At 48.7% G+C, this 23,255-nt stretch overlaps 1 protein-coding gene and 1 pseudogene across 11 annotated transcripts in view; one reads left to right on the forward strand and one right to left on the reverse strand.

The window, feature by feature from the left end:
- The window catches only part of C2CD5 (C2 calcium dependent domain containing 5), an 875,314-nt gene that overhangs the window by 339,687 nt on the left and 512,372 nt on the right, over positions 1 to 23,255 (reverse strand). The gene's annotated exons all lie outside the window — the stretch shown is intronic.
- On the forward strand, positions 13,640 to 13,939 carry LOC146855157 (ARL14 effector protein pseudogene; annotated as a pseudogene).

Below are 23,255 nucleotides of genomic sequence, written 5' to 3' on the forward strand. Positions count from 1 at the left end.
TTTTCCCATCAGCACTTCTCCTCCCCTTTTCCACAAGAGCAGTTCAAACATGAATGGCAAAATATCCTAGTTTGCAAATGTGTTCCACATAATTATGGCTCTGTCATATTTGCCACATAATACATCATCTGCTGCATAATCGGACGATTTCAATTAAAAAATTGTTTGTAGCTCAAACGGATCAAAAGTTACTAAAAATGTGACTTGTGTTGCTGCGAAGTGGAGGGCTCTTTGCAAAGATTGACTGGTCACCCTTCTCACTACTGCATTTTATGTTACACTGGAACTAATGAGACAAGTTGCAGAGACTGTTAGTATGTTTTAAACTGACAAAATAATAAAGCATCAGAAAATATACTGCATTACGCTGCAGCCTTTTTTTGCTGCATAATCAGTCAACACAGCAGAATTATTTTGTCCTCCATTGCTGCATAATTTCAATGGCCCCAAAGCAGGCAGCACATGTTAAAAGTGCTTGTGCATGAAGTGCAGAGACTGTGAAGTTTGCGAACTCAGTTTGGTGTACGTGCAAACCCTGCATTGTCGATCCCTGGTGAGTTGCAGCTGCTACTGCTGAAACAAGGCCTATGGAGGTACGAATGGGTGAGGCGGACTGGCCTCAAGGGTCCTGTGACCTCAGTCACAAAGTCATTGTCGCTTTAGGATGTGCTGCTTCATAGGCCTGCCCGCAAGACTGGAGGTGAGCTTCAGTATGGATTGTGGTGGACAGGCCATTAAGGTTTATCCACACTTGCCACCACTCGGGCCCAGCTGCTGGTGCTATGACACCAGGGCTTCTAAGGTCTATCAGGGCCTTCTAAGTACTAGCATGGGAATGTGCACTCTCAGGAGAGTGGTCTGATGGACTGTTCATGAAGGATGAACCTGATTCCCCAGTTCCAAATTCAGCAGCTCTGGCCATAGTGCCATATCCTCTCCCCCACTGAACACCATACTGCCCCACTGAGAGAAACTCACACTGCATTCAACTACAACCCAATTGTTCCCCGCTATAAACACCTGGATGCGACTCAATTCATATTATGCACTATACAAGAGTAATATGCTGCCTGAAAAATAAAAGTAACAACATCCAGGAAAAAGCAAACACTTACAAGGAATGCAAGATTAAGGAAAGCATGTTAAATATAAGCAGGAACAACAGACAACATGGTTACCTTAACACATTTACTCTTAATATTCAGGAATCAATGAGTGCTTTTGCCTGAAAAGTTAAGGACATGACTACAGGACCCGAAAGGGACCCGTTTCTATATCCATTGCTTATATCCATACAAAACCTAAGCAGTATGGTTTATAAAGATAGAGAGAACTCCTGAGGCGGAAAGCCGGGAGCAACGAGCATTCTAAAAATTGTTTCTGTGTTTTTTTAACTCACCTTTCTGGCAACATCCTCGCTACTACTATCCCCGCACAGCCGATCGAAACGCTGTCGCGGGCCGCTACACTTGGCGACGTCATTCTGGGGAAGCCTGGTCAGGCCACGCCCCCTTCACAACAGGCCACGCCCCCTCCGCCTTAAAACGCGCCAAATCCCAAGCGCTGGCAGATAGAGAGAACTCCTGAGGCGGAAAGCCGGGAGCAACGAGCATTCTAAAAATTGTTTCTGTGTTTTTTTAACTCACCTTTCTGGCAACATCCTCGCTATTACTATCCCCGCACAGCCGATCGAAACGCTGTCGCGGGCTGCTACACTTGGTGACGTCATTCTGGGGAAGCCTGGTCAGGCCACGCCCCCTTCACAACAGGCCACGCCCCCTCCGCCTTAAACCGCGCCAAATCCCAAGCGCTGGCAGATAGAGAGAACTCCTGAGGCGGAAAGCCGGGAGCAACGAGCATTCTAAAAATTGTTTCTGTGTTTTTTAATTCACCTTTCTGGCAACATCCTCGCTACTACTATCCCCGCACAGCCGATCGAAACGCTGTCGCGGGCCGCTACACTTGGCGACGTCATTCTGGGGAAGCCTGGTCAGGCTACGCCCTCTTTACAACAGGCCACGCCCCCTCCGCCTTAAAACGCGCCAAATCCCAAGCGCTGGCAGACAGAGAGAACTCCTGAGGCGGAAAGCCGGGAGCAACGAGCATTCTAAAAATTGTTTCTGTGTTTTTTTAACTCACCTTTCTGGCAACATCCTCGCTATTACTATCCCCGCACAGCCGATCGAAACGCTGTCGCGGGCCGCTACACTTGGCGACGTCATTCTGGGGAAGCCTGGTCAGGCCACGCCCCCTTCACAACAGGCCACGCCCCCTCCGCCTTAATACGCGCCAAATCCCAAGCGCTGGCAGATAGAGAGAACTCCTGAGGCGGAAAGCCGGGAGCAACGAGCATTCTAAAAATTGTTTCTGTGTTTTTTAATTCACCTTTCTGGCAACATCCTCGCTACTACTATCCCCGCACAGCCGATCGAAACGCTGTCGCGGGCCGCTACACTTGGCGACGTCATTCTGGGGAAGCCTGGTCAGGCCACGCCCTCTTTACAACAGGCCACGCCCCCTCCGCCTTAAAACGCGCCAAATCCCAAGCGCTGGCAGATAGAGAGAACTCCTGAGGCGGAAAGCCGGGAGCAACGAGCATTCTAAAAATTGTTTCTGTGTTTTTTTAACTCACCTTTCTGGCAACATCCTCGCTACTACTATCCCCGCACAGCCGATCGAAACGCTGTCGCGGGCCGCTACACTTCGCGACGTCATTCTGGGGAAGCCTGGTCAGGCCACGCCCCCTTTACAACAGGCTACGCCCCTTCCTGTTGTTTCTCCTCTACTTAAATCATGTGCCTTCCACGTCCGCGCAGCGGACGGGCGCAGCGGGCGCGCCGGCGGCGCGCCAAAGGCAAGCCCGTCTGCGCCCGTCAGCGCCAGGACGGGCCTAAGGGCATGCCACGCTGCCCACTCCATCAGTTACTCAGCTCAGGCACTCAGAGATCTCGAGAACACTGCCATTGTACCATCTCCTACGGCTCTGTGTTGCATCTCCTCTGCTGGCCTCATGCGCTCCGACCTACCCCCCATCGACGGTCGTCCTCCCCCAATCATGCCGACCAGGAACACCACGTCCATCCGGGTAACATATCTGAATACCCGCTCGCTAGTAAAGCATTCTGAGGACATTTTCATCTTGCTATCCACTTCTAGTCCCGATATGCTTCTCCTCACAGAGACGTGGCTCACTTCAGAATCCCTGCCAGATATTCTGGCAGCACTTCCCCCCGATTACTACATCCTCCACGCCGACCGCCCTGGCGACCGGCCTGGAGGCGGGGTAGCGGCCATCATCTCCAAACGCTTTAACTCCATTTCTTCCTACTCTCTCCCCCTTTCTGAGGTGGAGAATCTAATCATCAATGTGCAAACGGACACTGGTCCCCTTACCCTTCTCTTGCTATATCGTCCTCCACACTCTATGCCGCTTTTTCCTACCATCATGAGTGAACAACTGTCCTCCCTTCTTACACTGCACTCCCACTTCGCTATTTTTGGGGACCTAAATTACTGGTTCGGCGATTCTAACGCCGGTCCCCATGCTACTGAGTTTTTCGAGACCCTTAAAAATCTGAATCTCGTCCAACATGTCTCTCAACCCACTCATATTGGGGGACATGTTTTGGACCAGATCTGGTCCTGCAACCTGAAGTTATCCCCACCAGACATATTCCCGTGTGCCTGGTCTGACCACCACCTGGTGGACACCACCATCACGGTCACCGGTCAGACCCCTCTTCCCCTGATGGCCGGCGGCCTTTCCCGCAAATGGAGCTCTTACGATTCCCAGGGCTTCCTTACTACCCTGGTCGACTCCTGCCCAGTCATTCTCGACCCCACCGACATCGACGGGTTAGATCGAGATTTGACTTTTTGGCTTGAGTCGGCTAGCGATCGGTTTGCCCCCCTAGCTAAATTCCCCTGTACCAAACACCGGAATTCTCATAGGTGGTTCTCCGATGACCTCAAAGCCCGGAAACTAAAAACACGCCAGTTAGAACGCACCTGGAGACATCACTACTCTGATTCAGCCAAACAATCTTATTTGGCCGCTCGCACAGACTTCAAAAGAGCCATCCGTTTAGCCAAAATCGAACATTTCTCCAATAGGATCTCCTTGGCAGCCGATAAATCTAAGGAGGTGTTCAGAGTTCTGAACGAACTAACTATTGATGACAGAACCCTCCCAGCCCAGACCCCCACCCAGGAAGCCTGCGACACTCTGAACACTTTCTTCTTAGAAAAAATCTCTACAATCAAAAAATCCATTCCTCCACTCCCTCAATCGTCACCTCTGGACAATTCTTTCAACAATCCCCTGACCTTCACCTCCTTTCCAATTCTAGATTCCATCTCCCTGGCTGAACTAGCCACTCGCGTAAAATCTGGCTCCCCGAAAGACTGCTGCCCGCCGTTCATCTTGCGGAACATATGTCTTAAATTACCCGATAGCATCCTACACTTACTCAATAGCTCTCTCAGTAGCGGCATCTGCCCCACCTCCTTTAAGGAGGCCATCCTGGTACCCCTCTTAAAAAAACCCGGTGCTGATGTGGCGGAGCCGTCGAACTATCGCCCCATTTCCCTCCTTCCTTATTTCTCTAAACTCATGGAGGCCCATGTCACCCGCTGCCTGTCAAGCTTTATAGAATCTTCCTGCTATCTCGAGCCGACCCAGGCCGGTTTCAGACCTGCCCACTCCACTGAAGCCGTTATCTTGGCAGTTCTTGACACACTCAGGAGTAACGCAGACGCGGGTATCCCCCAAGCCCTTGTCTTACTGGATTTGTCTGCCGCGTTCGACACGGTGGACCATAACATCCTTCTCCACCGTGTCGAGCAGGCGGGCATCCAGGGCGTTGCTCTTGAGTGGGTCAAATCCTTTCTCACGGGAAGAACACAGGCGGTTCGCCTAGGTCCTTACACTGCAAATAAGTCCTACACCTCTTGTGGTGTCCCCCAAGGCTCTTCTCTCTCTCCGCTCCTCTTCAATCTTTATCTTCGGCCCCTTATCAACTCACTTTCGAAATGGGATATCGTCACCTATAACTATGCTGACGACCTACAAATTATCTTCTCTCTCAACTCACCACACGCTATTAAAACCTTTCACGGAGCCATGACTCACATCCAACTCTGGATGAACCAGAACCAACTGAAGTTGAACCCCGGCAAAACTGAGCTCCTTCTCCCCGGACTCAGTCACATCTACTGGGGTCCTCAGTTCTGGCCTCCTGAGTTTGGCTCCCCCCCTACCCCAGCAAAAACAGTAAAGAGTCTGGGTGTCATCATTGACACCGAGCTCTCTCTTAGGGCTCAAGTTGGAGCGGTGGTCTCCTCCTGCATGTATCAACTCCGAAGGATCTGTAAAGTCCGTCACTTTCTGCCTCCAGCGGCACTCACCCAAACTATTACTTCGCTGGTACTCTCCCGTCTGGATTTTTCCAATGCCATCTACCACGGTTTGCCACAATTCCTGATTCAACGCCTCCAGGTTGTCCAGAATCAGGCTGCCCGCCTGATTCATGGAACTCCCAGATGGCAATCAGCCAAGCCTCTGCTCACGAACCTCCACTGGCTTCCCATCGATCGAAGGGCCGCCTTTAAGGTGGCATGCCTCACTTTCAAAGCACTTCATTGTCTTAGCCCTGTCTTTTTAAAATCTCTCATTCGCCCTCACTGTCCCACACGCAATCTCCGATCTGCTCACCGCGATCTACTGACTACCCCAAGGAGTAAAACCAAGAGATTCGGCGCTCGTCGTTTCTCCTATCTAGCTCCTGTGCTCTGGAATCTTCTCCCTCTCTCAATCAAATCCTGTTCCTCCCTCCTGAATTTCAGGAAAATGCTAAAAACCCATCTCTTCCCCATTCTCACTTAGAATCTGTCACTTATGTTCCCCCCTCATCTGTTCTGTTTATCAGCGCCAGGAAGCTTCGGTGTCAGTGCGCTTTATAAGTTACATTTAACATAACATAACATAACATATAAAGATAACATCTCTGAGTCATGGTACACATTTGATAAACTTAAATAAGGAAAACAAGTGATAAGATCACATGAAACGTTTTCCACTCTACATATTAACCAGGTATTGCAGGCCCTGCAGGAATGCTGCACTTCCCCACCCGGGGGAAACAATGCTGTTCAAAGAGACAAGAAAACAAAATGAGTGCTTTGCTGGCAAACTCTGTAAAGTGGCGCTAATCTGTGCAGGTGTGAATAAAATCACATCAGGCCACTTTGGGACCACTCTGTCTTGCTTTGTTTAGTTATTTATTTATTTATTGTATTTTGAACCTTTAATTTCTCTCTGTCCCAAGGCTGCTCTTTGGAATCGAAAAAAGTCAGAAAAAGAGGACCTTTCCAACAAATGTTTCTGTTTTTTAAAATCTAGAAACTCCCGTTTCAAATGAGGCCTCTCTGAAACTGTTTCCTGGCAGCGGCTCGCGGACGTGGTGTGATCCACTGCAAGGAAATCCACTAGGCTACCAGAGAGATTGCTTTGGGTGTCAGCCCTCAAAGGAACAATTTTTTTTTTTTTTAAAAGAGATGAGCTTTTGCCCATGGTATTCTGGGTAGAAAACATTAGGGGATCCATACAAGCGACACTTCACCTTGATGTTTACTTTTCAGAAATGTTTGGGTTCGATAGGCTTTCATTCCTTGGTTGCAGATGCCAGGACTAATTAGTATATCTACCATAGTTATCATTATCACCACTATATGTTTTGGGCCCTTCCCTGACGTGGGCACTTGGCCCTCCCACACAAGTGAGATAGCATTTTTATAGGGAGACCTGGGGAGAACGCTGGGTGGTAGAAAATGTCTGCTGGCCCGGTGATCCCAAAACTTTACCACACAGAAATGTGAGGAAATGTGAAACTTTTGCTAAATCTGAGGTTTGCAGGGGATTCTGGGTAAGAAAATGTTCTGGATCCACACAAGCTACACCCTCCTGGACTCTCCCATGTCTAGTTTCTAGAAATATCTGGGATTGGCAGGTTTATCTAAATGGTCACTGAGCCCAGGACCAAAATCGCAGGGCCCCCCCCTTGTTAAACCAAGTTGTTTTGTAATACATATTTCTTTTTTTTTTTTTTTAAAAACCTTTATTTACGTCAACATGGTACACAGCTATTCAGCCGACATCCCGGAGGTCCGGCAGCACGATGAGAGCAATACGTAGGTCGGTCCATGTCCGTACATCAGGAGTAACAAAGGTTTAGTTTTAATGTAAACCAAAAAATAAAAACACAAGCAAGGCAAAGCATACAATAAGCATGCGCTAGTTCTCAGCCGGGGCGAGGTCCCACTCCCATCAGCGGAGCAGTACACCACGCCAAAGAAGTGAGGGGAAAGCAGGGGTACTGACTCCAGGTTATGAACAGTTTTACGTATATAGTTGGGAGTAGAGCTAGGGGGAAAGGTGCACATCGAGCATCTCAGTAACCGGGGGCACACAAATATCTCCCCCTATAATGGTTCCATCGCCCCCATATCTTATGCCACTTCTTAGGGCGACCTCGGGCACTGTACACCGTTTTCTCCCGGAACATGCCCCAGTCCATATTTTCCATCCATGTCACCAAGGTGGGAGGCCTGTGGGATCCCCACAGCTGCGCAATATCTCGCTTCGCCACCATATTCCCCAGGGTCACCCATTGGGTCTGAGCAGCATCATAGTCAGTGGGACCCCAAACATTCAATAGGCATCGTCTCGCCTCCGGGAAGAGTGTGATACCCGTGACCTCCTTCATAACATCATGAATTTGTTTCCAGAACTCTACAATCTCCCCACACTCCCAAATAATGTGTAGAAAGGTGCCCAGCATCCCACAGCCTCTCTTGCATAAGCCATCGTCAGAGAAACCCATATGAATCAGGCGGGGCCCCGTGACATAAACCCTGTGAAGTATCTTAAGCTGCACCAGCCGCAGTCTAGCCGGGATCGCAACCTCCTTCGGAGAGGAGATGGCATATTGCCAGTCCTCATCGTCCAGTTCGAGACCATCCCTAGTCCATTGTTCTCGCACATCAAGGAGGAGGTCGGTCCGAACATTTACAAGCTTCTTGTAGATCAAGGAGATTGTACTCTCCGGCATATGACCATCCAGAATCCGATCCTCCAAAGGAGAAGACTCAGGCACGACCTCCCCCTCGGCACAGACAGATAGTAGAGCGTGACGCACCTGGGCATATCGAAATTATTCGGTACCCCCTAGTTCGTACTCCGTCTGCAGCATCTCAAACGATTTCACCTTACCCTTAATCAGCAAATCCCCAACTCTAGAAATCCCGATTAGGTCCCACTTCTCAAACCCTTTTGTGTGCCATAATTTCCCTAGTATATCGGATTCGAAAAGCGGAGTAGCCTGGGTAAGTCTGCCCTTCCAGCCCAACGAGTTTGTAACCGCCTTCCACACATGCACTGCCGTCTTGGTTGGCCCTGTGAGGGACCCATCCAATGATTTGGAATACAGCACCCTAAGATAATTACCCCCGCGCAACAACCACCGATCCATAGCAAACCCAGGGTTCAACGCCGGACCGTAAACACCGTGGTTAATCGCTCCCAATTGGGTAGCCCAATAATATCTTCTGATGTCAGGGAGTGCTATCCCCCCGTCATACCATGGAAGGGTCAACTTTGCTATAGCTATACGCGGTCGACCGTCCCATAACAGCGAGCGCTGGAGGCTCTCCACCTCACGAAAATAACAGTCAGGAACTAACTCTAGGGTGTTCTGTAAGGCGTAGAGAAATCGGGGAAGAGACATCATTTTAAACAATGCGGCGCGGCCTAGGAGGGAGAGCGGTAGCCGCCTCTAACCCGCAACGTCCCGTCTCAAGCGTGACAATGGAGGGAGTAGGTTCTTCTCGTATCGGACAGAGGGATCGGTGGAAACATATATCCCCAAGTACAGAAAGCCCCGCTGGGCGATCTGGATGGAGCAATTCCGCGGGACGGTGGGGGTGGCTCCACTGAGGACATATAGATGCGACTTTCCCCAATTAATGGTGAGACCCGAGTTTCTACCAAAAGAGTTCAAAACGTCACAGACCACTATGAGGGATTTCCTAGGTGAGGTCAAGTACAACAAAATGTCGTCTGCATACAAAGAAATGCGGTCCTCGTGGTCCGGCGACCATCGGATCCCTTTTATGTCTGGCTGCCATCTAATCCATGCCGCCAGCGGCTCAAGGGCGAGGGCAAACAATAGTGGCGACAGAGGACATCCCTGCCGGGTGCCCCTCCCAAGCTCGAACGGAGATGACGCCCTATCGTTCACCGCGATTTTAGCCAACGGTTCCTCATAAAGTAGCCTAATCCAGCCTATAAAACCCGGGCCGAAGCCGAATTTTGTGAGCACTGCCCACAGATACGGCCATTCCACAGTGTCGAAAGCCATCGTGGCATCAAGTGACACCAAGATGGCCGACTCCCGGAGCGTCCCAACCCTCGCGAGCACGCCATGGAGTCGCCTGAGGTTCAACGCAGTGTTGCGGTGTGGGATAAACCCGGATTGGTCCGGGTGGATCAAGTCCTCAATGACCCTGATCAAACGGTTAGCCAACAGTTTGGCGAGGATTTTTGGCTCAGCGTTGAGTAGGGAGATCGGCCTATACGATCCGCATCTGTTCCGGGGCTTGCCATCTTTATGTATAACCACTATTGTCGCCAGACGTTGGTCAAATGGGAGACGCCCCTGCTCCCGCGCCTCTACAAACATATCTCGCAAATACGGAGCAATCTTATCCGGCTTGAGTTTATACAACTCAATCGGCAAGCCATTCGGGCCCGAGGCCTTGCCCGGGTGTAGCGAACGGATAGCGACTGCAACCTCATCCGCGGTGATGGCACCATCAAGGTCCTCCCTGTCGACGTCGGATAGACAAGGCAGGGCAATGTCTCTCAGCAGTTCATGCGAGTCTTCCTCCGGCCTGTCCGACACAGACGTATAGACCATGCGGAAGTGGTCCGCGAAACACTGGACTATCCCATCGGGTTCTGTGACAATATCCCCGCCATCAGTCAGTATTTCTGGCACTACTCTATTCACTCATTCTTTCCTGTCTAACCACGCTATTAATTTCCCAGCCTTGTCGCCCACATCATACAATCGCCCTTGTTGTTCCCTGCTAAGCACCTTAGCCGCGTTGGTCACCAGTGCTTTATATTCAGACTGTTTTAATCTCAACTTATGCAGTGTTTCCGCCGTAACCTCCTCTTCCAGGACAGACTCTAATGCCACTATCTCAGCCTCGATCTGCGCCACCTCAGCATCTCTCCGACGTTTGACATCCGCTATCAAGGAGAGGGCCTCCCCTCTCAGTACTGTTTTAAACGCTTCCCACAAAGACACCGCGGAGGTAACCGAGCCAAGGTTCTCCGAAAAGTAGAGATCAACCACTTTCAGCAACGCGCTACGAGTCCTAGGGTCACGGAAATACCAGGGGTTAATCGGGGCAACCCTACCTGCCGCTCCACGGCCAAAATCCATACAAACCCACACCGGCGAATGATCGGAGATGCCCCTGGCCATGTGCCTAGCGTCGGACACCAAGGAAGCGTGGGCAGCCAAGGCGAGAACATAGTCTATTCTAGAGAGACTGCCGTGTGCCCCAGAGTGAAAAGTGTACTGCCGCTCAGCGGGGTGCAGCAGCCTCCAGCAGTCAACCAAACCCAGGGTATCAATAAAATCTGGGAGCCATCTCTGCGCCCCCCCAGGGTCCCTTGGCGGATGTCTGTCTAGTAATCCGGAACCAACTGCGTTAAAGTCACCACCCATTACCAACACGCCCTCGGGGAGATCCAACATAGCCCTCCCCAAGTCGACAAATGTGGCGGTGTGCAGGCCAGGAGGGACATAAACAGAAACCAAAACCAGTGTCCTGCCCTCCCATCTCCCCGCAACCGCCACAAAGCGCCCCCTCTCATCGACAGTAGTAGAATCAATCTCAAACGGCAGCGAGGTCCTAACCAGTATTCCAGCCCCCCGGGATCCCGAGGAAAACCCAGAGTGCGCGATAAATTTATAACCCTTTCTATTGAGAGCATGACACGTGTTGCCAATCAGGTGCGTCTCCTGCAGCAAAACTATGTCAGGAGAGCACCTCTTCAGAGATTGCAAAACAATCCCCCGCTTAATACGATCCCCCAAGCCATTAACATTCCAACTAAGTATATTCAAACCCCTACCCCCCATCACAGAATGGCATGAGACCCCCGCCCACCCCCGAGAGCAGCACACGAGACCTGTATTGCGATACCTTGCAAAATGAAGAACAACAACAAACACTCCAACAAACCCAAACCACCCCTCACCCTGCACCCCTGCATAAGCCTAAAAGCCCCCCCAACTTGCAGTGTGCCTGTCGCCCTGGCAGAAGCTAATCTACAAGAAGAAACCCCGTGGGAGGAAAGAGATCCCATTGTACCCTCGCCACCCCCGGACAATAGCTAGCAGTAAAAAACTAATCAGCGAACCACTGTCCCGTGCTTAGCCAGAATGTTCGATCACCAGAGTCCTCACTCTTTCGCGACATGGCCTCCTTCCGCTCCGCCAGCATGATCCCCGCTAGTCCACCGCTGTGGCACTGTGTCGAGCCATTCCCCAACCTCGTCTGGCAAGTCAAAGAAAAAGGTTTGTTCTTCGTACTCGACGCGCAACCTGGCTGGGAAGAGCATGGCATACTTCAGGCCCCTCTCACGTAGCCTCCTCTTGACCCCCAGGAAACTCTGCCGTTGCTTCTGCACCGCCTGGGTGAAGTCAGGATAAAAACTCACTGCAGTGTTCTGGAAAGTGACCGGTCCGGACCCTCGTGACGCCTGCAAGATGGCATCGCGGTCCCTAAAGTTAAAGATCCTGGCGATGATCGGTCTCGGGGGGGCTCCCACCTTGGGCCTCCCGCCCGGGACTCGGTGGGCCCGCTCGACCGCAAAGAACTTGCTGAGGCCCTTAGGCGCCAAATGGTTAACCACCAAGTCCTCGACAAACAAGTCCGCTGATTGCTCCTCCGATTTCTCCGGAACACCAACAATGCGCTCGTTATTGCGCCTCGCCCGGCCTTCAAAATCCTCCATCTTGCGGGCAATGAGGTCATTGGTAGTCCTCAGCGTGCGGACCTCTATTTGCAGATCAGAGACGTCCCCCGTGAGGCCAGTGGTTTTTTGGTCCAATGATTTGACTCTCTCATTAGTTTTCCCCAGGTCAGCGCGAAGCAAATTAACGTCAACTGAGATGGTGTCCACTTTGTGTGCCAGGGTCTCAAACTGTTGCCCAATAGAGGACTTCATCTCCTCAATGGCGCCCATGATGTCTTGCAGTGTCAATTCCGGTGCGGGGACCGAGTCGTCTCTCGATGAGTCCTGTGGCTTCCCCGGTCCGCTTGGCGATCCCTTTTGCTGGGCATAGCGATCCATATTGTTGGTTTGGGTGTAGCCCCCCGCCTGGTATTCTTGGGCTTCTGTTTGTCGGCTTCCGATTTGGTCGACATCCTCAACCCCAGAACAGTCAGCGTCAAAAAACAGGCCGCTCAGCCATGCAATTGGCACGAGGTCCACTGGATCCGGGACCCCGATGCAAGCCCATGCATGTGCAGGCCGAGCTACAAGCAACTGCTGTCCAAGACACTCGCGGGCCGAGGCACGTAGTTGTAAAAGAAAACGAAAGTGAAAGTGTAAACAGGCCCCATCCGATGGTCCAGCCCACACACGGCCGCTGTTATTGAATTAGTGTCCGGGCCCATGCCAACGCGAGACCCGGGCACCTCCCGGTGGATAGGCCGCGAACTTCCACTTGGCACAACTTCGGTCTCCGGTGTACAATTTCAGTCCGGACAACGACGCTCGCCTCAGCAGTGGTTCATCTCCAATATTCCGGATATTTGACACAGGATTTTGTCAGGATAATCGCCGGAGGGAACGAGGGTTGCGGGAGCTCTGTGCTCACGCGGCCATCTTGGTCCCGCGCTAGGCTCCTCCTCCAAGAAGTAATACATAATTTTGATGCTTCCACAATACCTTCTGGGCCCTTCCCCGTCGCAGGCACTTACTTGGCCCACCCACTCAAGTAAGCCACTGTTTTTCTCAGGAGAATTTGGGAAATGCTGGGTGGGAGGAAATTTGGGGCTGCCTGAGATTCCAGGACTTTTTCTCACAGAAATGCAAGTGAAATATGCTTTTAGGTAAAGGTGGAACTTTGCAAGGGATTCTGTCTTAAGGAACCTGGTGAGATCCACGTAAGTCACCCCACCCTGGACTCCCCCGGGTGTCTCGCTTTCAAAGATGTTTGGGTTTGGTAGGTTTCCCTTGGCTGAGCTGGGGCCCAAAATCCACAGCTAGCCACTTGGTAAAAAACACAAACATTCTGCAGGGTGAAATATGAGGTCTCCTAGGTCACGTTTTGGGGTGTTTTGTGTTGAAGGCGCCCAGCCATACAAGGGTGGTACAATTTTTATCAGGAGACATGTGGGAATACAGAATAGTAACTGCAAGGCTCCCATTGATTTAGCCGTGTCGGTGTCTGTTTTCATCTTTCTAGAGATGAATCCACGGCAGGGCCAAATAGATGTTCTTGATAAAATGGTTGGTTAAGTATGGTATTATGAACTTCTGGTTTAAACCACTGAAATGGGGCTCCAACGCGGGATTCGAACAACGCAAGCAGCAAAGCCGCCATGCAGGGGAAGAGGAAGACCAAGACAAACATTGGCATCAAAGAGTAAAGTGTATGACAACCAAGGACTTCTCCTTTTCAACGGAATGGATCTTTGTGACTGCCTTGATGAGGATTGTCTAGGCTGCTTCTATGCTTGCCCAAACTGCGGCTCGAACAAATGTGGAGCTGAATGTCGCTGTGACCGCAAATGGATATATGAACAAATTGAAATCGAAGGAGGGGAAACTATTCGTAATAAACATGTGGGATAATTAGAAAAAAAAAAAAAATAAAAAAATAAACCACTGAAATGCGTAGCCATGCATGTCTACGTAAAAGGACACTTGTGTTGATGGCTCGGGAGGCGGTGTCTGCCACATCTAGAGCACAACGAATGGAGGTGTTTGTTATAAGTTTACCCTCTTGTATGAGGTCGTTGGCTGTGGCCTTGTATTTGTCTGGGAGGTGTTGCAATAGGGTTTCCAACTCACTGTAGTGTGCCCTATCGTATCCAGCCAGCAAAGCTTGTGGGTTGGCGATACGCCATATGTTGGCTGATTGTGACGCTGTTCGTTTACCAGAAGCGTGCAGGAGTTTTGACTCCTTGTCGGGAGGCGTTGCATCGCCTGATGTTTGTGAGTTAACCCTCTTTCTGGTGTTGGACACCACTAAGGAATCCAATGGTATTTGTCCCTTGATGTAAACAGGGTCTGCTGGGGCAAATTTGTATTTTTTCTCTATTCTGGGGTTAATAACCCTAGCCCTAACAGGATCTTTGAACACCTCAGGGGCGTGGTTAATTACCCCTTTTAACATAGGGAGAACAGAAGTGGACCTTTGAGATGTATCAAACGTGTCCATTAGAAAATCCTCCTTCACAGGGTCTGCATGTAGATCCACCCCGTGGTATTGTGCAGCTCTGAACGAGCTGGGTGAAACCCCTAGTGTCCTCTGGAGGGGAAGGTCGGCACATCAGGGACATCTGGCGTGCCATAATTGTCCCATGGGTCGCCTGGGGTGTAAGGGTGACTAGGATCCCCTAATGGTTCATCGTCTGCACCCTCCCCCCCGTCCCCAGAAGTGTCATCATCGTCCTGAGGTGGAAGAGATGGTGAGGGGAGTGGAGATAGAGTAGGGGAGTGGTGTGGCAGGGGAGGTGGAGGAGGAGGTGGAGAAGGAAGTCTGAGAGGAGACGTTGCAATATCCCTCTTCTTTGGTGGAGATAGAGCCGGTACAGGCATGTCCATTGTTCTCTTCTTGGAGCTGAGAGTTAGTTGACCTGTTTTGGGGTCTTTAAGAAGAGTTTTTGTGTTGGATCTGGTGGATCTGGTCGAAAAAGCTCTTCCAGTGGAGGTTTGTCTTTTGGTGCCGATTTTTCTGGTTCCGAAGGTTTGTGTTGCGCCGAATCTGGAGCCGATTTATGCTGTTTAGGCTTGGAAACGTGAGATTTTTTGATTTATGAAGGAGTCTGTGGAACCGGTTGTTTTTATCGGTTCAGAGGGTATTTTCGGTTCCGTAGGTTGAGAACCTGCACTCTTCGGAAGTGGCTTTTTACTCGGTTCTGATTACTTTTTCGAGTCGAGGGGTTGGTACCAGTAGGTTTCGGTGCAGAGTGCGTCGATGTGGAGCCAGTGGTCGGCACGGAGGGGGAAGACAGTTTCTTATTGGGTGCTGGGGATTGGGTTTCGGCACCGACGGCAGGCTGACTCGATCCAGAGTGGCCTGAAGGCTTATTTGTCGACTTATTTGTAGGGCCCGAAGGACGTGTGCACCTAGGCCCGAAGGTGATACTGAAGCCTTTTTCGGGGGTGGCGGGAGGGGGTCGAAGTCACTACTTACGACCCGCTGCCCTGGGGTGATGTCTTCGATGTCGGAGTCGTTGGCTTCAGAGGCGCTGACAAGGCCTTCTTCGACCCGCTCCTGCTCTGGTACATTATGCCCTCCTGGAAGATGTCATCGGGAATGGATGTCAACGATCGAGCCATGCTTCTCTGAGCTCGACAACCCCGGATAGTTTTCTTGGAGAGGAAAGAGACACAAGCTGGGAAGTCTCTGACCTCGTGCTACGGTGAAAGGCAGAGGTTACACACCTCATGCAGATCTGTGTGTGGAAACTTGGATCCACATTGAGGACACTTTTTAAAAGGAGTCCTTTCCATGAGCCAGGTCGAATGGCGTAGGTAGGCCCAAAGGCCTTCTTCGACACCTGGAATAGAAGACTTCGAGCTTGTAGAGATGCGCGTCGAGTAGGGAACGTGATCAGAACAATACTGGAGAAAAGGGTCAAGGATTGCGCGTCGAATGTTGGATCGGTAACGGCACCGAACTGGATCGTGATAAACACATCCGAGCCCGATGGCGGAAAAAAACAATCTGACGACGGAGTCGATGCCCATGTGCATTATTGTCCAAAGGAGGGGCCGCCTATCGAGTGACTTCCAAAGACTTTCCAGGACAACAACAAAGTGCAAACATCCAGGCCCAACACCAGATGGCGATCTATGCATAAGTGTGTGATCTACAGCTGATATGCCTCGAACACCTTTTTATCCTACTTTTTAGGTAGAGCCTGGGCAGCACATGCGCTGCTCTGCGATGCATGCTGTATTCAGGTATGGACCAGAAGCTCAGCCCAATTTCCGCCCATCTTTTCAATTGGCTCCTGTTACTGTTGTTTCTAAATAGTTGCTATTGATCCATGAATAGGCTTAGTAGTCCCTCTTTAGTACTGTGCTGTTTGCATTTGTAACCCACCATGAGGACTCAACATATTACTTGTGTTGTTAATAGTCCGCTTTATCTACAGTCTGTGAGCACTTTTTTCTTAAATGAATCTCCCCTATGGCAAGCACAAAGTGCTTTCCTGCAAGGATGCCCGCTTTGCCTCCGAGTGCTGCGCTACGGTTTCATCATGGCGGTTGCTTTTACATTTTTATTACCAATAGGGCTAACTTGCACCATTTCATCCACGTAATTTTTTATTTGATAGCACAGCACGCTCTTATTTTCTTCGGAACTTACCGCTTTTTATATGCATTGTTTATTTATTTTGCAAGCGTGGCACGCTTTTACTATTTGTGTCGTGCGCCTTTATTTTCTTGTGAACTTGCACCATTTTATATGTATTGTTTGTTTATTTTGCAAGTGCAGCATGCTTTTACTATAGCGACCTCGCACCTTTTTTCCCCTGCAGAAGTAGCCAATGGCGGCCGCAAGCCTTTTTTCAATACACCACCCCCCCTTACTATGGCTGTTGGAACTGGAAGAAGGCATCTCTGTGGCAACCAGCAGCTGCAAGCAGTCACGTTCTGAGGCAGATTTCACTTCTATGGGTAAGAAGAAATGCTTGTTGTGCAAAGGGGTGTGGTGCTGTTTTCTCTTGTGTTTGCCCTACTAAGAAGGAGGGTCCGAAGTTTGCTATCAATTTTTGTGTTTCCGATTCGCGCCCTCTAACTGTGTAACACAAACTCCAAGCAGGCAACTACCACATGCACTCAAACACATACACATTTCTTCGCACCACATACATGTTTCTGCACACCATATGCTGGCAGCTGAGCCCTACTTCTCTCAAATCATAAAGACCAATAAGAAGAGCTAACTGCATCTATGTTTTTACAAGTAAGCAGTATTCCAGTGGGAATACAGCAAACAAATATTTGGCAAATTTGTCCACTGCTTGGCAGATTTTCAATGCGTTTTAAAAAGTTTATTCAAGTTAATTATACCACTTAAAGGGCCACTTGAGGAATTGGGAGATTTTAAATATGAGCAGCTAAGTTAAATAATAGTTGGCTTGCACATTGCTGATCATACTTAACAATATTATAGCACCTAAAGACAAAGCCCCCCTCTACTCCCCGGCCCATGCCAAATGCATTTAGACTGCTCTTCCAATTACAAAGTCGTCTTTTGCTCAACGACCATCAATTACATATCTAAGTGACAAAGCCAAAACAACGTAGCCACATACATCTACTTCACTCCAAACAAAAAACGCATAGGTAAAAGACGTCATTTACAACGAGACCTATTGCATTGCAAATGCTTGTTAGAAATGCTATAGGGGAAACACTTTTTATTAAAAACTTCTGCTATGGTGTTTTCACCGCCATAGTAACAAGACACTTTCCTTCTTGATGATGTGCAAGTAGGCCTCTTTAGAAAAGGACTACAATACCTCCCCTAATAGTGGTGCCATTCATGTAAAACTGAGAAATGTAAGAAATGTAATATACCATTTATAAATTGTTGCTAAACCACAGGCAATAAGGAGAGAATGACAATTCTTATCAAGCTAGGCCCGAAGAGGCCACTGGGCTCAGCTTCTACATACAACTTTTGGTCTCAGTGTGCATGCAATGCATGGCATTCAACTACATCGGACCATTTATCTTGGCTCCCAGTGAATGAACGTTATATAGCCTTTGACAATGCAGAGGGTTCTGGATGAAGCACCCACTGCATTGTCCTGCGGCACCCTAATTTGGAAAAGGGGTCTTCGAGTCAGCACTAGCTCTATAAAGAGTTCTCTGAGAACAAGGCACAGCCATCTGTTACACGTTTAGCTATGCCACCCTGTATGCTGGTTATACATGGTCTTTGTATGAGCATGAACATGTGTAGCGAGACAAATGCTTTGGTGCAACGTGGATCATTTCATTATTTTTACAGTTCAGTGGAACAAGAACAAGGAGGCAGGAACAATAAAAGACATGTGTAAAGAGGAGTTGGATAAAGCAGTATGGACTTAAGTCTTCCATAAACTGTGAATGGTGGCAGAGAAAATGAATTGCTTTTATGAACCATCCATCTTTATCCTGCCAACCTGAGCACCTATTTCCTATGGCAGATTATACATCACACAGAAAAGGAGTGTCAGTGAATTCCTCATCCACCACGATAAGACATACAAAGGTTGTCTACTTGTGGTAAGAGCATCTTCACGAGATATTTTATAGTCACAGAGTGCAGCACAATATTCCTCTTTCGCAACATCATCCAGTTGGACCGACTGTACTTGACACCCCTTTCTGAGAATAGAGATATCTTAAGTCACTTATGTGTTACTGTTGGATACCCTGCAGAACACAAAAGTAGAGAAACTACTACATGGAAGTACTCCTTAGCCTGTCCTACCTGTTATTACTACGGTTTAGGAACTTGAATCTCCAAACAGCACAGTAAGCACATTTCTGATGACAGGTATAAGGTGGTGTGATTAAGCTAAAAGTCCATGAATCTTGTGGACCACTTTAAATGTTCCATTATTTAATCAAGTCCTGAGTTAATGGACGGACTCCGAACAGGTTCCTTACAGCTCCATGGCTAAGGTGTGGAAACAGGTGAAAAATCTTCATCCTAAAGGAAGTGGAAGGGCAGAGAAAGTAACACGGGTCTTCACTCTCTGCTAGAGTGCACTTGTGGTGCTAGAGCAAATGCCAAGGATGAACATAGTGCCATAATATGCTGTGAGGCTATCAGGGGAGGTGAGTGCCTTTCTGTGCTGTTGTATTTCAGGATGCAATAAGCATGAGCTGGAGCACTTGACAAGGGTTCTCCACTTTCTTACTGTTGGAGTCAGCAGATGGACCTACAGGACCAAACTGAAAATGTAACAGACTCTACCCACAGGAGAAGCTAGACTACACTCCCTGTACTAACCTTCTAATGCCTTTTCACAATGATGAAATCCAATGTCTCGGAGTTTCTATGCACCCTTTGCTCCTCATGCAAACTAGATTATGGTTCCTAAGATTGTTCAGCTATTTTTTTTTTTTAGATTGAAGCGACCAGACAGCGCAGCTCTCTGGTTGTGACCTTTGTTAATGCCTTATCTGGTACAGACTATCTAGCTGCAGATTCCTTAGCTTACAATTATACGTAGGCATCAGACTGGTTTCTGACATTTTCCGTGAGCACTATCCCTGCACGGGGGTTGATGGCGTCGTTCAGATCTGCGTGGTATACATGGCGTCATCTGATCAGGAAAGATTATGTTTCCTACCCAGTAAGCATCTGTTCTTGGCATGTAGAGCTGTAGATTCACATGCTTTGCATACCCCTGCCATCTAGTGTTAGGTCAGAATGTTTGCAAGTTGATTTTCTTGAAGCAAGATTTTTGAGTCACGAAGTAAGGTGACTCCTCCTTTCGGTGATCGTGCGCATGGGCATCGACTCCATTGTTAGATTGTTTCCCCACAAGAGGGTGAGAATGGAGTGTAGTAAAGAGATGTCCATGCATATATCATGTAAATAAAGAGAACTCCAACAACTACAGGTGTGTGGGGAGGTGGGAGGGCGCATGTGAATCTACAGTTCTACATGCCAAGAACAGATGCTTACTGGGTAAGTAACATAATCCGTTCGAGGCATGTGTGTTCGAGATACACAGGCTTTGCTTAGACTATACAGCAGTGTTCTCCCAAAGAGGTGGCTAACCATTAGATGTTGCAGTTGTCTAGAAAAGTGTCTTTAGCACTGCTTGTCCTACATTGGCTTGCTGGCGTGCCAACACATCCACACAATACTGTTTAGTAAATGTGTGTGGTGTGGACCATGTTGCTGCTTTACACATATCAGCAATAGGAATATTACCTAAAAAGGCCATAAGATGCCCCTAGTGTACGAGTGGAATGTGCTCTAGGGGGTATAGATAAAGTTCTTTTAGCTTTAACACCCTGCTTCAACAGCCTCCGTATGCTTCGCAAGATCTACAGATGGATCCCCACCGGAACCAGAAGGACGGTCACCCAGGCCCTCGTCAACAGCAGGCTGGACTACGGCAACGCCCTCTACGCGGGAACCACAGCTAAACTCCAGAAGAGACTCCAACGCATACAGCACGCCTCATCCTCGACATCCCCCACCACAACCTCATCACTGCCCACCTGAGGAACCTGCACTGGCTCCTCGTCAATAAGAGGATTACCTTCGAGCTCCTCATCCACGACCACAAAGCCCTCCACGACGCCGGACCAGCATACCTCAACAAACGGCTCACTTACTACACTCCCAACCACCAGCTTCGCTCAGCTGACCTCGCCATTGCCACCGTTCCATGCATTCACCGAATGACCACCGGCGGTAGATCCTTCTCTCACCTCGCCGCCAAGACATGGAACACCCTTCCCATCCACCTATGACAGACCCAGGACCTGCTGGCCTTCAGGAGACTTCTCAAGACCTGGTTGTTCGAACAGTAGCGGCTCCCCTCCCCATCCCCCTCATCACCGTGAGACCCTCACGGGTGAGTAGCGCGCTCTACAAATGTTCGATTGATTAGCTTTAGCATAGCAAGTTTGAATGCATTTAACAATCCATCGGGAAATGCCTAATTTAGAAATAGGATTGCCTTTGTGAGGTGGAATAAATGCAACAAAAAGTTGTTTTGTTTTAAGAAATTGTTTCAATATAACACAATAAAGCTCTTCAAGTGTGTGAAGACCTCTTTATGCTACAGAATACGGTTGAGGGATGAACACAGGTAACTCAACCGATTGGTTAATGTGAAAAGCAGAAACTACTTTAGGGAGAAATTTAGGATTGGTGCGACAAACTACCCTATATTTATGAAGCTGAAAGAAGGGTTCTTCTAAAGTTAATGCCTGTAGCTCACCAACTCTCCTTAATGAAGTGATTGCAATGAGGAAGGCAACCTTCCATGAAAGGAACTGTAAAGGACATTTGTGTAAAGGCTCAAAGGGTAGACCAATGAGTCTTGTAAATACAATGTTAAGATTCCACACCAGTGCCGGGGAATTCCTGGTGGAATGACTCTTGTTAAGCCTTCCATAAAGGCCTTAATCACAGGATCTTTGAACAAGGATAAATGCGGTCTGTTTTGCAAATATGCAGCGTTTGCTGCAAGGTGCAATCTAATAGATGTATAAGCTAGATCAGATTGTTGTAGATGCAGAAGGTAACATATAATGTTTTGAACGGAAGCATCTAAAGGATTAATTTTGCTGTTATCACAATCGATAACAAAATATTTCCATTTTGCTGTATAACAATCTCTGGTGGTAGGCTTTCTTACTTCTTTTAAGATACGCATACAGTCAGGTGGCAGAGTTAAATATTCAGGAGCCAAATTGCTAAATGGAGCTCCTTTGGGTTTGGGTGCCTGATTTCTCTATGGCTCTGTGTGAGAAGGCTGGAGTTGAGATGCAGCTTTTGATGTGGAACCACTGATAATTCTAACAGTGCGGTGAACCAAGGTTGACGAGCCCATGTTGGGGCTACTAGAATCAGTGAGAGTGACGTTTGCCTGAGCTTCCGAACCAGAAACGGGAGTAGTGGGTTTGGCGGAAAAGCATAGGCAAATATCCCTGACCAATTTATCCATAGGGCATTGGAACCTGGAGGCGAAGTTAGTGCATTTTGCGTTGTTCACTGCGGCACACAGATCTATCTCTGGGAATCCCCATACTCAAAAATATGGAAGGAGAACTTGGGGATGAAGTTCCGATTTGTGTATTTGCTGTCTCCTTCTGCTGAGGTCGGCAATTGGATTGTTCACCCATGGAAGGTGTTCCAACAGTAGATACATTCTGTGATGTATTGCCCAACTCCAAATGGTCTGAGAGAGGTGAAACAGTTGGAGAGAGTGCTTCCCCCCCATCTTTGTATATAGAACATAGCTGTCATGTTGTCCATGCAGACTAAGACAACTTTGCCTTTGAGGTGAGACAAACGCTTTGAGTGCTAGAAATACTACTAAAACCTCCAGATAACTGATGTGCAGATGTTTGTGCTTGGTGTCCCAGAGACCCTGGATTGCGTAATCTTGGAGATGGACACCCCAACCTAATAGAAAGGTGTCTGCCGTTAGCACGATCTATACAATAGGGTCGATGAAGGGCCACCATTTTTATAAATGTTGTGGATTCTACCACTGCAGAGAGAGATGGAAGTGGCTGTCTACCAACATTAGATCTGTCAATTGACCCTGTGACTGATTCCACTGACGTACTAAGCATTCTTGTAGGGGACACATGTGTAGTCTTACATAAGCACTATTGCTATGCATGACGCCATCATCCCTAGCAATTGCATGAAGGTTCTGGCAGGTCATTTTTGGTTCGCCTGAAACTAAAGTAACAGAGCTTGAATATTGAGAATTCTGGCTGCATTTGGAGAGGCTAGAGCTTTTTGAGTGTCGAGCGTGGTTCCCAGTACGATTGTGTCTGTGAAGGCTGCAGGTGAGACTTTGATGCGTTTCCCATGAAGCCCAGTCTAGCGTGACCTGAGTGTGTTGTAGACACTTTTGGCATGTGCTGGCTTTGATGAGCCAGTCATTTAGGTACGGGAAGATGTGGGGCTGTAGTCTTCTGAAATGAGCTGCCACTACGGCTAGACATTTGGCGAACACTCTTTGGGGCAGTAGTTACTTCGAATGGGAGTACTTTGAATTGATAGTGTTTGCCTGCTATCACAAATCGGAGGAATTTGCGATGAGCTGGATATATGGGAATGTGAAAGTATGCGTCTTTTAAGTCCAGTGTGGACATAAAATCGCCTTGCTGCAGAAATGGAAGCACCTGTTAAATTGTTACCATATGATGATGTTCTGAGAGTATGAACTGA

This window comes from Triturus cristatus, chromosome 4_1 (assembly GCF_964204655.1).
Source record: "Triturus cristatus chromosome 4_1, aTriCri1.1, whole genome shotgun sequence".
In the NCBI taxonomy this organism is placed as follows: Eukaryota; Metazoa; Chordata; class Amphibia; order Caudata; family Salamandridae; genus Triturus; species Triturus cristatus.